A 12,957-nucleotide genomic window follows, 5' to 3' on the forward strand; every position below is an offset into this window, starting at 1 on the left:
TCCTGAATGAGTTAAACACCACACGCATCCCGATGGACTCCCCCGACCCCCTCACAGTTCTTCGGTGTTTTGTGTTGAGAATGGTACAAAAATAAATGCATCTATCCAATTTGCTTCCTCTGAACTCAGTATTGCTTGGAAGCATTTCTCCTTCCCCCTCCCCCACTCTCATTTTTCTTGGAGTTAATTCCAGTTTGACAGTCTGTTGCTATAGCATTCCTTCTCTGACGTCAAACAATTTAAAGAAACAGCCTCGGTAACAAAAACTGCGGAGGAGTTCTTTGTGGAGTTTCTGTGCTGGAAAAGGGTTTGAACACTATCAGAAGAGCATTTTAACACCCTCACAGCCCTCTATTTCCTTTGTTTTAGCTGCTTTCCATTATCACCTGGAAAAAAATCTATTCCCACATAAAAGACTGTGGGGAAAATGAAAATGACCTTTTATTTATTTGTGTGTTTATTTCTTTTATTCTTGACAGAGTGTCATTATGTAGCTTAGACTGGCCTCCAACTCCAGATACTCCTGCCCCTGCCTCTTCAAAGCTGTGATTACATGCACAACCACACCCAAATGGAAAATAGCCACGTTGTATAAAAGCCAGACCATGACAGAAATGGAAACAGTCCTGTTATTCAGATGATGAAATCATGGTGCCTCCCCCAATTTTTGTTTTCCCCACTATTAGATGACTTTTCCCATTCAGAACAATAAAGAGGAATGGCAAGTCTATGTATCAATGGATCAGAAAAGTTAATTGGGACTTGAGGAATCTTGTCTTTAATTGTGCATATGTTTTAATGATCTACTAAGTAAAAGGCTCTTGACTTTCTTTTTGTGTGTGTGTGTCGGTTGTGGGGCCTGACGTCTTGGTCTAGGTGCTGTCCCTCAGACCTTCAACTCAAGGCTAGTACTCTACCACTTGAGCCACAGAGCCACTTCCAGCTTTTTCTGCTTATGTGGTGCTGAGGAATCAAACCCAGGACCTCATTCATGCAAGACAAGCACTGTACCACTGAGCCACCTTGATTTTCTTATAGAGTCCCGCCTGATCCTCATAGTGACCTGCATACAGCATCTCTCTCCCTCCCTTTCCCTCTCCCTTTTTCCCTCTCTCCCTCCCTCTCTGTCTCTCTCTCTCGTGTGTGTGTGTGTGTGTGTGTGTGTGAGAGAGAGAGAGAGAGAGAGAGAGAGAGAGAGAGAGAGAGAGAGAGAGAGAGAGAGAGAGAGAGAGAGAGAGAGAGTATCCTGGGGCTTGAACTCCAGTCCTGGAAGTTGTCCTAAGAGTCTTTGCTCAAAACCAGTGCTACCACTTGAGCCATAGCACCACTATTGCCTTTTTGGTGGTTAATTGGAGATAAGAGTTTCATGGACTTTCCTGTCCAGACTGGCTTTGAACCCCAATCCTCACATCTCAGCCTTTTGAGTAGATAGGATAATAGGTGTGAGCCACCAGCATCCAGTGATCTGTATGCATGATATTCCCATTTGACAAAGTAGCAGATGGAGACTTGAGTAGGATTTTGTATTGTACCTGGAATCACATAAGAAATGGGGGTTTTAATTTGGCACCTCCAAAGGCTATTTTTTTCTTGTGTGATATCTGGCACTTACCAGATACTGTAGGACTTGAGAAGTAGTTGCTTTAATGCTATATGTTGGAAATTTAAAAAAACATTTAGGAAAACCCAGGGGAAAGCACTGAGTTATTCTGTCCCAGAAAAGATTAAAAGAAACAAAACAACCGTTCCAAAATATAAAATGCCAAACCTGAAAAGGAGTAACAAGAATTTTACTAGTTATTGAAGACTCTGAAAATTCTACTGAATAAATTCCAAGAACCAAGAAGGAAAATTTAAAAGTTATCTAAAATAATCTATTTCTAAGAATATACTTCTGCCTTGCCACAATTACGGTATATTTTACTTGTTAAAGCCAATCTTATTTTGCAAATCTGAAAGTAGGACTGCTGAAAAGAATTTCATTACCTTCCTAAGAGCACAATAATGCATTTAGGTGATTCAGTAATTTGTAATTTTTCCAATGAAAAAAGAAAGGACCCTATACTACTAACATTTTTGATGCTACTGGTTGGGTAGAGCATTGTAGTAAGGCATTCTACTTCTCTTTTGTTTGGGTGCCACTGGCAGGCACTTGGATTTCTGATTCACTAGGCAATCTTCTCAAATCCTAAATCTATTTAGACATGATGATGGGTTCACTGCTAGAAAAACTTCAAAGACAAAAATCTGTCTTTTCATCCTGGTATCCCTTTTGTTATACAGGATAGCTTGCATGTACTGAGTACTTAATGAACAAATAAGTGAATGCTGCCTCTCAGCTACTTGTTTACATAAGAACTGTCATACCTAACCCCATCTTCAAAGTCTTCAGAAGAATGGAAGGAGACCAGTGATTCGTTTTTCGAACAGTTTAGTAAGCTTTTTAACTTTTAGTAAGCTTTCTAACAGTTTAGTGGCTTTTTGGCTCTTCTAGGATCAAGTGCAGAGTAACTCCACACTTGGTCCTGATTGTGTAAATCAAATCTTTTTCTCAATAATCTACCCTGTAATTGACAGTGTCATACACTTTAAAACTTTTCCTTTTAAATCATATCCTAGATATAGTTTTTTAATTTTTTCTTGGCTCTATGTTGCTTTCAATTAATACTAAGGGTACTATCACCAATAGACTTACTAAAGTGGATCATTTTTTAGTACTGTCCTGTGCATGTTGTAAGTATTCTATTATATTCTATGCTGAGACAAAGTTATATACACATGACATTATAACTAAAGTAACAGTTTTCTACCACTGCAACTACAATAAAATAGGCCTTAAAATAACAAACAGGATCCACAGCATAATTCTCCAAAGATGTAAGAAGCACCTTATAGATGTGTGCCAATATACTTGGACAGTTTTGTCATTTCTTTTTCTGATACTGGGGTTTAAACATACTCGGCATTTTACTCACAGATGGCATTCTACTTCAGCCATATCTCCAGTTGGGTATTTTGCTGGATAATTGGAGATAACAGTGTTTCACATTTGTCTGCATAGGCTGACTTCTAACTGTGATCCCCAAATCTCAGCCTCCTCAGTGGCTAGGAACATAAGCCTGCCTGAGCCACTGGCACCTGACTAGTTGTGTCTTATTGAGAATATTATGTAAATAGTTTCTGAGGGACAACTACATAGGTTTTTGTGTATCCTTTCTGTACGCCGAACAGCAGTAGGATTATTGAGCTATACAATTGGTATGTTTAACTTATAAGAACATGTCAGCTGGGTGCAGGTGACTCATACCTGTAATCCTAGCTACTCAGGAGGCTGAGATCTGAGGACCGCAGTTCAAAGCCAGCCTGGGTAGGAAAGTCCATGAGACTCTAATCTCCAATAAACAATCAGAAAAACCAGAAGTAGCGCTGTGGCTCAAGTGGTAGAGAGCTAACCTTGAGCTGAAGAGCTGAGGGACAGTGCCCAGGCCCAGAGTTCAAGCCCCACAACCAATCAAAAAAAAAAGAAAGAACATGTCAAACTGGGATGGGGAAGAGTAAAAGAGGGAGTAGGTTGATTGGGATATATGATTTACATATGAGGAAATGTCACATGAAACTTTCCTTGGACACTGATGTATGCTAATAAAAAGAACAGGTTGAAGAGGGAAAGTAGAAGGAAAATGAGGGAAAGGGTAACAAGTTTGATGAAAATGTATTACCTTACTTATGTAACTGTAACCCCTCTGTAAATCACCTTGACAATAAAAAAGAAAACTAGTACAACTTTTGTGGCTGTTAGTACATAGATAATATATTAAAGTCAAATTAGCACGTAAAAAAAAAAGACCATGCCAAACCGTTTCCCAAAGTGACCAGTCCATTTTGGGTTCTCACTAGCAATGTCTGAGAAATGCAGTTGCTCCAAGTCCTTGTCAGCATTTAGTATTGTTAATTTTTCAAATTTTAGCCATTAAAATAGGTGGAAAGACTTGTGTCAAAGGCATAATCTCTGTATCTTCTTCAGCATACACATGCGCGTTGCCTCTCCCTTCCCTGCCCATTCCTTATGTATGAACTCAATGTAAATACTTTGCTCTAACACTTAAAGCCTATACAATCTGGTTTTAGCTACCTTTCCATGCCCATCTTGTACCTCACTTAGTCTTTGCTCTTCTTTGCCTTTCCATCCCAAAACTGGCTCACATGTCCTTCTTTCTGTATCTCTTAAAAATTTAACTCCCCTCCCCCCCTTGGGTCTTCATCTGTCCCACAAAAGACAGACAGGGTGGGGGGGGGGGGTCAAGGAAAGGTAAGTGCAGCGCTCACTCCTTCCACAGCCACCCTCAGCCTGGGAGACAATAGGACACAGCGGGGAGCCAAATCAAGCAGGAAGAAAACCAAAAAGGGCATGTGGCATGGCAAGGGAGGAAGAGGAACCAATCACTGTCAAGGTCACACCCTTTCATGCACCTAAACTTCCATTGGGCTCAGCCCACTCTAATCTCTCTCAGCGCCATCTTTGCTGCCCATGTGCCCTGCACTCCCCTGTTATCCTAGCTACTCATGAAGCTGAGATTTGAGGATCATAGTTCAAAGTCAGCCTAGCTAAATAAGTCCAGAGGCTTTTATCTCAAATTAATCACTAATAAGCTGAAAATGGAGCATTGGTTCAAGTGATAGAGTACCAGATTTGAGCAATAAAACTAAGGGACAGTGTCCAGGCTCTGAGTTCAAGCCCCAGTATACCTCACCACACACAAGAGCAAAACCCTTAAGGAGACTTTCCTTATCCCTTTGTATCCAGAATCTATCTCAGACCTTTGTTTTCCATCTCTTGGAGCAACTTCTATGTAGGCCATGAAGTCTGGAACCAAGTAGATATCCATCTGGGAAATGAGCAGGTACATAAACAATTCGATTTGGCATCCAGCTCTTGGGGAAGAAAAAAATATCTAAAGGAGGGAGCTCATTCTCTCCATCAACATCACATTCAATTGAAGGGACTCATCCTCCAATAAGCCAGTGACTGAATACTAAAAGGCATGTGAATTTATAGTAAAGATACTATTTTTTCCAAGTCTTTCCATTTCCTAACAAATGGGGCAATGTTATTCTTTCTGATGGAGGCATAGAATTCCATTGTGTGTATATACCACATTTTCTTGATCCATTCATCTACTGGGTTGGTTCCATATCTTAGCTATAGTAAGCAATGCTGCAATAAACATAGTTGTGCTGGTAGCTTTAGTATGGTCTTGTTTGTGATCATTCGAGTAAATGCCCAAAAGTGGGATTGCTGGGTCATAGGGGAGCTCTATGTGGAGTCTTTTGAGGAACCTCCATACTACTTTCCAAAGTGGTTGAACAAGTTTACACTCCCACCAACAATGCAGTAAGGTTCCCTTCTGTCCACATCCCCTCCAGCATCTATTGTTAGTAGAGTTCTTGATTATAGCCATTCTAACTGGGGTGAGATGGTATCTCAATGTTGTTTTGATTTGCATTTCTTTTATGGCTAGAGAGAAAATTATATTAACTGAAGTAAGCCAGGCCCAAAGAAACATAGGTCCCATGGTTTCCCTTATTTGCAATAACTAGTATATGTCTGAGACAAGCAGAAAAGGTCAGATAAGTTGATGTTAGGTGAAATGAACCCCAAGATAAGTATTCAAATGTTTTTTTTCTTGTGATTGTTTTTAACATATTTATAAGATGATTTCTTTGTTGCTTTGTATACCCCTCCCCTATGGTATAACCCCTATTTTCACTGCAATTGATGTTGGTATAATTTGTTGAGGGGAAGGGAAAAAACAAATTGTTTAAATAGGGACACAGGTGGACCCATTGCAACAATGAGATGTAAAGACTTTGGTTGAAAAACAAACTTTACAACATTGGTGGGGAGGGAGCTGGGAAGTGTGGGTTGGGGAGAGGGAAGGGATGGGAAGGAGAAACAAAGGAGGAGGCAACAATGCTTGATAAGAAATGTACGCATTAACCTGCCCATGTAATTGTAACCCCTCTGTACAGTGTGTTCACAAAAAATTAAAATTAAAATTAAAAAAAAGACCCAGAAAAAAAAAGAAATGGACTCATTACCTTGCCCATGTAATTGTAACTTCTCTGTACCGCATTTTCACAATAAAAAAAGAAAGAAAAAAAAGATACTATTTTATGCCTGTCTTTACAGTTCTCTGAGAGTTTTGAGACTTTTTTACGAGGTGAGTTAATGATATGGTAATTGTTCAAATCACTTCCAATAAAGCATAAAAAGCTCTGATAGCTATCTGTCATTGCTCTTTGGTAAGGGAAGCTGAGAATGAATAATTTGAAAACATTAATAGTTTCTCGATGCCATTACTTTGGTCTGATAGCGAGCCTGTTGGCCTTGGCTTTGAACTGCATTTAAGATGTATATGGGTCAACTATTACTCTAAGCACTTATATTTTTTGATAGAAACACCATTAGTATTAGGAACATTGATGAACCTGTTCTTTAGAACAAAATTCTATGATTAAAGAAAGCCAGAAGTGGCACTGTGGCTCAAGTGGTAGAGCGCTAGCCTTGAGCTGAAGAGCTGAGGGACAGCACCCAGGCCCAGAGTTCAGGCCCCACGACCGGACCCAAAAAAAAAAAAAAAAAAAGAAATACATTTTTGAATACTTCTTGCCTCAAGGAACATTAACAGAAATAGAAGTCATGAGTACAAACTTCTTTAACCACTTTTTTTTCTAGGCAGACAAGAATGTCCAAATAATGTTTTCAAAATCATTTTTTAAAATTTTGCTCAATCCAGGGCTCATGCTCTGGCCCACAGCTTGTGTTCTAACACTTGAGCCATGACTCCAGTCCAGTATTTTTTTTTTTTAGTAAATTGAAGATAGAGTCTCTGGGGACTTTTGTCCCTGGGCTGACATTAAACCACAATCCTCAGATCTTAGTCTCCTGAGTAGCTAAATAATTAAGACAAAAGCCACTGGTCCCTAGCTGCAAATCCCATTTAAACTGAAAAACAAAAAGACAATAGAATGATCATAGAAAATACTATGTAGGTCAAGTGATATAATAAAATTACATCATGTATAATTTCCCATATATTTATACTCACTTTATAGTTTGTATAACATGTTTTGATAGGACCTAGAGATTTATATTTGCAGAAAAATTTAATGCACATTCTCAGTCCAGAGAAAATCATTCTTAGCACAGCACAAGGACAGTGTTAACATACTACCTGTATATAGTAAGCACTTATCAAACTTCAGTCAATGAGTAAATCAGTGAATGAATGCAGAACTCTAAGGGGAAAGTCTCAGAGCTCCTTCATTCATCTGTATTTATAATACTCTCTGACAGGTATTGTCTTTTTGTTTTATTTATTTATTTATTTTTATTTTTGTGTGGGTTGAAGCTTTAACTCAGGGCCTGGGTACTGTCACAGAGTTTCTTTTGGCCACCATTTGAGCCACAGCTCCACTTCAAGATTTATTTTTTTTTTTGAGTAGTTTATTGGAGATAAGAATCTCATGGACTTTCCTGTCCGAACTGGTTTTGAACTGCCATCCTCAGATCTCAGCCACCTGTGGAGCTAGGATTACAGGTTTGAGCCACCAGTGCCAGGCAGTAAAGTATTGTTATAGCTACTTAGTAACAACAGAATCAGACTAACATAACACTTTACTTTGCATTAATGCTTGTAGGAACAGAATCTCATCCTGATAGGTAAGATAGTTCAAGATGTGGTGAAAGGATGACATAGAACAAAGAGTTGGGGTATTTTCTATGCTTTTCCTTAACACTGAACACTAGACTACCTTCACAGTTCTCAGTCCCTGATGTGATATAATGAAGGGCAGTATGGCTGCTCTAACACTGCATATCCTAGATGACAGTAGCTAACAAGAGCTTCTGACGCATCCTCTCCTCAGAGACCTGGGGTGGGCAAAGCCAGTTTTTGTAGATCGTGTTTAGTGTTGTAATATTTGTTTGTATCTTTGTTTGTTTTCTATCATCACCTGGTTTTAAGTGCTCTGTGGGGAAACCTAGCCTTCTGAATCTGAGCCACAGTATTAGCAGATTAATAATAGATCAAATGAGAACTGTTTTTCTCATCTTTAAAAGTGTGGTGGGGGGAACCCCAACAGTTTAAGCCAAATATCTGAAAATGAATGTCTAAAATACTCTAGGGATAGGGTAGAACTAAGACTTTTCTGAATAGAAATAATCTTTTAGGCTTGGAAAAAATTATAAAGTAAGCCAGACCCAAAGAAACCTAGACTGCATGTTTTCCCTCATTCATAATAACTAGAATATGTCTAGGATATTCTTAGTAGAGGATCATAATGGCTCAATAGCAATATAACATGATGCTTATTGAAATGAACTCCAACTCTCTTTGCTTTCTCTCTGCCAATTGTACCCAACTTTCCCTACCTCTCCCTTTCTCTCTCCCTTTTTCTCTTTTCTCCAACTGTTTGGTTTATGCCCTCAAGAGTGTGATGCAGGCTGGATCCCTGGGACCTCCCTTTTGGTTCCCTCTCAAAGGCTAGCCATTCTAGGTTTGAAATCAGATCTAAAATCAAAAGAAAAGTAACTGCTTAGAAATTTGGCCTTAACAATACTTCCCAAGGCTATCTACAAATTCAACGCAATACCTATCAAAATTCCAATCTCATTCTTCAAGGAAATAGAAGAGGCAATCCAAAAATTCATATGGAACAATAAAAGACCCCGAATAGCAAAAACGCTCCTCAACGGAAGAACACTGCTGGAGGAATATCAATACCAAATTTTAAACTCTACTATAAAGCCATAGTAATCAAAACACCTTGGTATTGGCATAAGAACAGACCTCAGGACCAATGGAATAGAATTGAAAACCCAGAAATGAACCTACAGACCTATAGCCATCTAATCTTCGATAAGGGAGCTAATAATATAGAACGGAAGAAAGACAGCCTCTTCAGTAAATGGTGCTGGCAAAATTGGTTAACTACATGTAGAAAACTTAAGCTAGATCCTTATATATCACCTGCACCAGAATCAACTCCAAATGGATCAAAGACCTTGAACTCAAAGCAGACACTCTGAAAACATTACAGGATGGAATAGGAGAAACCCTAGGTCTCCTTGGCTCAGGCTGAAACTTTCTGAATAGAGACCCGGAAACACAACAAATCAAAGAAAGGTTGGACAAATGGTATTGCATAAAGTTGCAGAGCTTCTGCAGGGCAAATGACATAGCTAGCAAGATCAATAGAAAGCCCACCGATTGGGAGAAGATCTTTACTAGCCATACAACGGACAAGGGTCTCATATCTAAAATATACTTGGAACTCAAAAAATTAAACTCCCCAACAACAAATCCTCAAAGAAACAACTGCCCAATAAATAAGTGGGCGAAAGACTTAAAGAGAAACGTCTCTGAAGAAGAAAGAAGGATGGCCAATAGACACATGAAGAAATGTTCAACCTCCCTAGCCATAAAAGAAATGCAAATCAAAACAACATTGAGATATCACCTCACCCCAGTTAGAACGGCAAAAATCAAGAACTCTAACAACATCAGATGCTGGAGGAGATGTGGACAGAAAGGAACCTTACTTCATTGTTGGTGGGAATGTAAACTTGTTCAACCACTTTGGAAAGCAGTATGGAGGTTCCTCAAAAGACTTCACATAGAACTCCCCTATGACCCAGCAATCCCACTTTTGGGCATTTACCCAAATGTTTACAAACAAGACCACACTAAAGCTACCAGCACAACTATGTTTATTGCAGCATTATTTACCATAGCTAAGATATGGAACCAACCCAGATGCCCCTCAGTAGATGAATGGATCAAGAAAATGTGGTATATATACACAATGGAATTCTATGCCTCCATCAGAAAGAATGACATTGCCCCATTTGTTAGGAAATGGAAAAACTTGGAAAAAATTATATTAAGTGAAGTAAGCCAGGCCCAAAGAAACATAGGTCCCATGGTTTCCCTTATTTGCATTATCTAGTATATGTATGAGTCAAGCGGAAAAGGTCAGATAATGTGATGTCAGGAAAATGAACCCTTAGATATGTATTTTAATGTTTTTTTTCTTTCATTCATATGTTTCTAACGCATTTATAAGACTATCTCTTTGTTGCTTTGTATGTCCCTCCCCCACAGTATAACCCCTGCTTTCACTATATTTGATGTCAGTATAACTTGTGGAGGAGATGGGGAAAAACCAGTTGTTTAAGGATACAGGTGGACCTGTTGCAACAATGAGAAGTACAAGTTGTCATGTCCAAAAGGAGCTTTACAATGTCGGTGCGGGGGGGGGGGGGGGGGGGGAGGGGGGGAAGGGGGAGGGAAGGAGAAGGATTGGGATTGGGGTGGAGGGGGGAGGCTGGGAAGGGATGTGAAGGGTAAACAAAGGAGGAGGCTGCAATGCTTGGTAAGAAATGTACGCATTATCCTGCCCATTAATTGTAACCCCTCTGTACAGTATGTTCACAAATAAAATAAAATTAAATTAAAAAAAAGAAATTTTGCCTTAATACTAATAGGATGATTGCAATCACTTTTGACCCCGCATTATAGCAAGATTTGGACAATTTCTTCCAAGGCAATGGTAAATGGTCAGTTTCCATATGTTCAGGTTTTCTTTGCCAATCCTCTGTCTTGCTGAGCCATTTCGGACTCACAGCCATCTCTCTTCCTTTCTCTGTCTCTCTTTCTCTTTTGTTCTCTTCCTCTCTCTCCCTCTCCTGTTTGCCTGCCTTGCTTGCTTGCTTGCACTTATACTTTATAAAACTTCAAGTCATACCATCCTGATAATGTGCTTTGCTAACAAAGCTGCCTTTTTTCACAGGCCCTGAAAACTGAGGGCCAACCAGCTAATGTGCTTTATTGGCAAAGATGTCTAAACTTGTTCGGTTGTCAAAATTTTTTGGTTCTGAGTTTTTTGCCTTGTATTTTGTTTGGTGGTATCCATTCTAGCACTGACCATGTGGTTCTAAAATACTGGGCAAAATAATGTCATCTTACTGTTGGAATTCCAAAACAGTCTACAGCCATTATTCATTTTTACATGCTGTAAAACTTATGTGCACAGTGTATTGTGTGTATGTATGTGTGCATGCACACCTACATGTGTGTATGTCTGCGTCTGTGTAAACTTGTTATCTGGCACTGTAATAAAGTTATTTGGCTTAGCAAAATATAAGTTTCTTGAGGACTTAGGAGTTTTCTAATTTCAATCCTCCCCACTATTTAAGGTTTATTTTCTTTTTTTTGGGGGGGGGTCCAGTAGTGTGGCCAGAACTCTGGGCCTGGGTGCTGTCCCTCAGCTCTTCAGCTCAAGGCTAGCACTGTACCACTTGAGCCACAGTGCCACTTCTGCCTTTTTTTTTCTCTGCTTATGTGTTGCTGAGGAATCAAACTTGGGGCCTCATGCATGCAAGGCAAGCGCTCTACTGCTGAGCCACCTTCCCAGCCCCTGAAGGTTTATTTTCTTGGTTAAAAAAAAAAAGTTAATTTCTCTGTAACTTAATTTGGTCTCAATGTAAATTTGTATGTGTATCAAGGCCTGAAATGGAACTTTAAAAATTTTTTTTGAGGGAGTGGTTGCTCTTTATTGTGGCTGGAGACCAGGACAAAGAGGAAGTGCCCTCCTTAATTAGGGCAGGATGCCAAAGATTAGAGAACCTGGGATCCCACCTCTCCATGGGGAAGATCCCGTGGAGGACTCTGGAGAGGTGGGAGTCTTTAGATAAAGGAGGCTGGAGAGGGGAGACTGGAGTGTGCTCTAGTGCACCAACTATTCTTTGTGCTTACTGAGTTGAACTTGGCAGTGAGAAACCTCTGAGGAGGAGGTAGAGGTAGGCAGGCAACAGTGATGAAGAAGTTGTAGCTGACTTGCTCATAAAGATTGTATAAGCTCTGTGGGAGAATGCTCCGTGAATGGGATAACCTTAATTTGTTAATGAATGAACATTGAAAAATATTCGGAGCATTAGCAACATGATCACTCCCCAGGAGCTGAGGACGGTGCTGCAGGGGCCAGGCCAGTTTTGGTCCACAACACAGGAGCAACACTATGAGGGAGTGGGAAGTCTTCCCAAGTGTGAAGGGGAAGGAGGAGGCTGTGAGGGAGCACCTCAGAACTTTACATTTCAATACCATTTTTGCAGTTAGATGCATCATGTAAAAGAAAAAATGGTCTGAGATTCCTCGCTTGTTCAGTTAGGACTGGTAGTTCGTTACCAGCCAGTTTACATGCAATGTTCCTGTTCTCCCTATTTTAAAACCAAATGGGAAATATTGGCTCACAAAAATGTGTCTAGTAATGGTAATAGCCCATTACTTTACATTTAGAAAAATGGTCATTTGAGTTCAAAACTTTCCTAAGATGTAATTAAGTTAGCTGTGATTTAACCACTGATGTCCATCTTAAAGTATGCACTAGCCTTGAGTGAAAAAGCTGAGGGACAGCACCTAGGCCCATTAACCAGTCTGTGTTGAAATTTTCAGGTAACACAGTAGGAAGTGTGACAGTCCATCTAAGGGACACAACCTAGCCCAGATCCAATCCACCTCTTCTAACCTAGAAGCAGCCTCACCTAGACCATCCTGACTACCTCCACCATGATAAAAGTAAACTGGACTCCTGCCTGACTCTTTCACACACATATGATTCCTAGTAAAAGACTTTGGATTTGCAAAACCTGTCTCTTGTGTGACATTTTTCTGTAATATTAGATTTGTAAATCTTACCCAGCCTGACCTGGAAAGGGCTGGCTATGTTTTTATGCTACTGAAACAGGTATAGGCCAAGATAGCCTCTTGAAAATTTTAGTTAAAGTAACTTGGTTAACTTAGGCATCGTTAGGGTTACCAGAAATCACTACTATTTGTTGGTCGATTCTTGACAAGGTGCAGGTAAGCTCTACTTATTTCCATTTGATCTCCTTGT

At 39.8% G+C, this 12,957-nt stretch overlaps 1 pseudogene; it reads right to left on the minus strand.

Annotated features, from left to right (window-relative positions):
* Window positions 1-11,790: 11,790 nt before the first annotated feature.
* On the minus strand, window positions 11,791-12,167 carry LOC138829504 (ribonuclease kappa pseudogene; annotated as a pseudogene).
* Between the last annotated feature and the right edge of the window lie 790 nt (window positions 12,168-12,957).

Source organism: Dipodomys merriami, unplaced genomic scaffold (assembly GCF_024711535.1).
Source record: "Dipodomys merriami isolate MVZ:Mamm:240054 unplaced genomic scaffold, mDipMer1.0.p SCAF_173, whole genome shotgun sequence".
Taxonomy (NCBI): Eukaryota; Metazoa; Chordata; class Mammalia; order Rodentia; family Heteromyidae; genus Dipodomys; species Dipodomys merriami.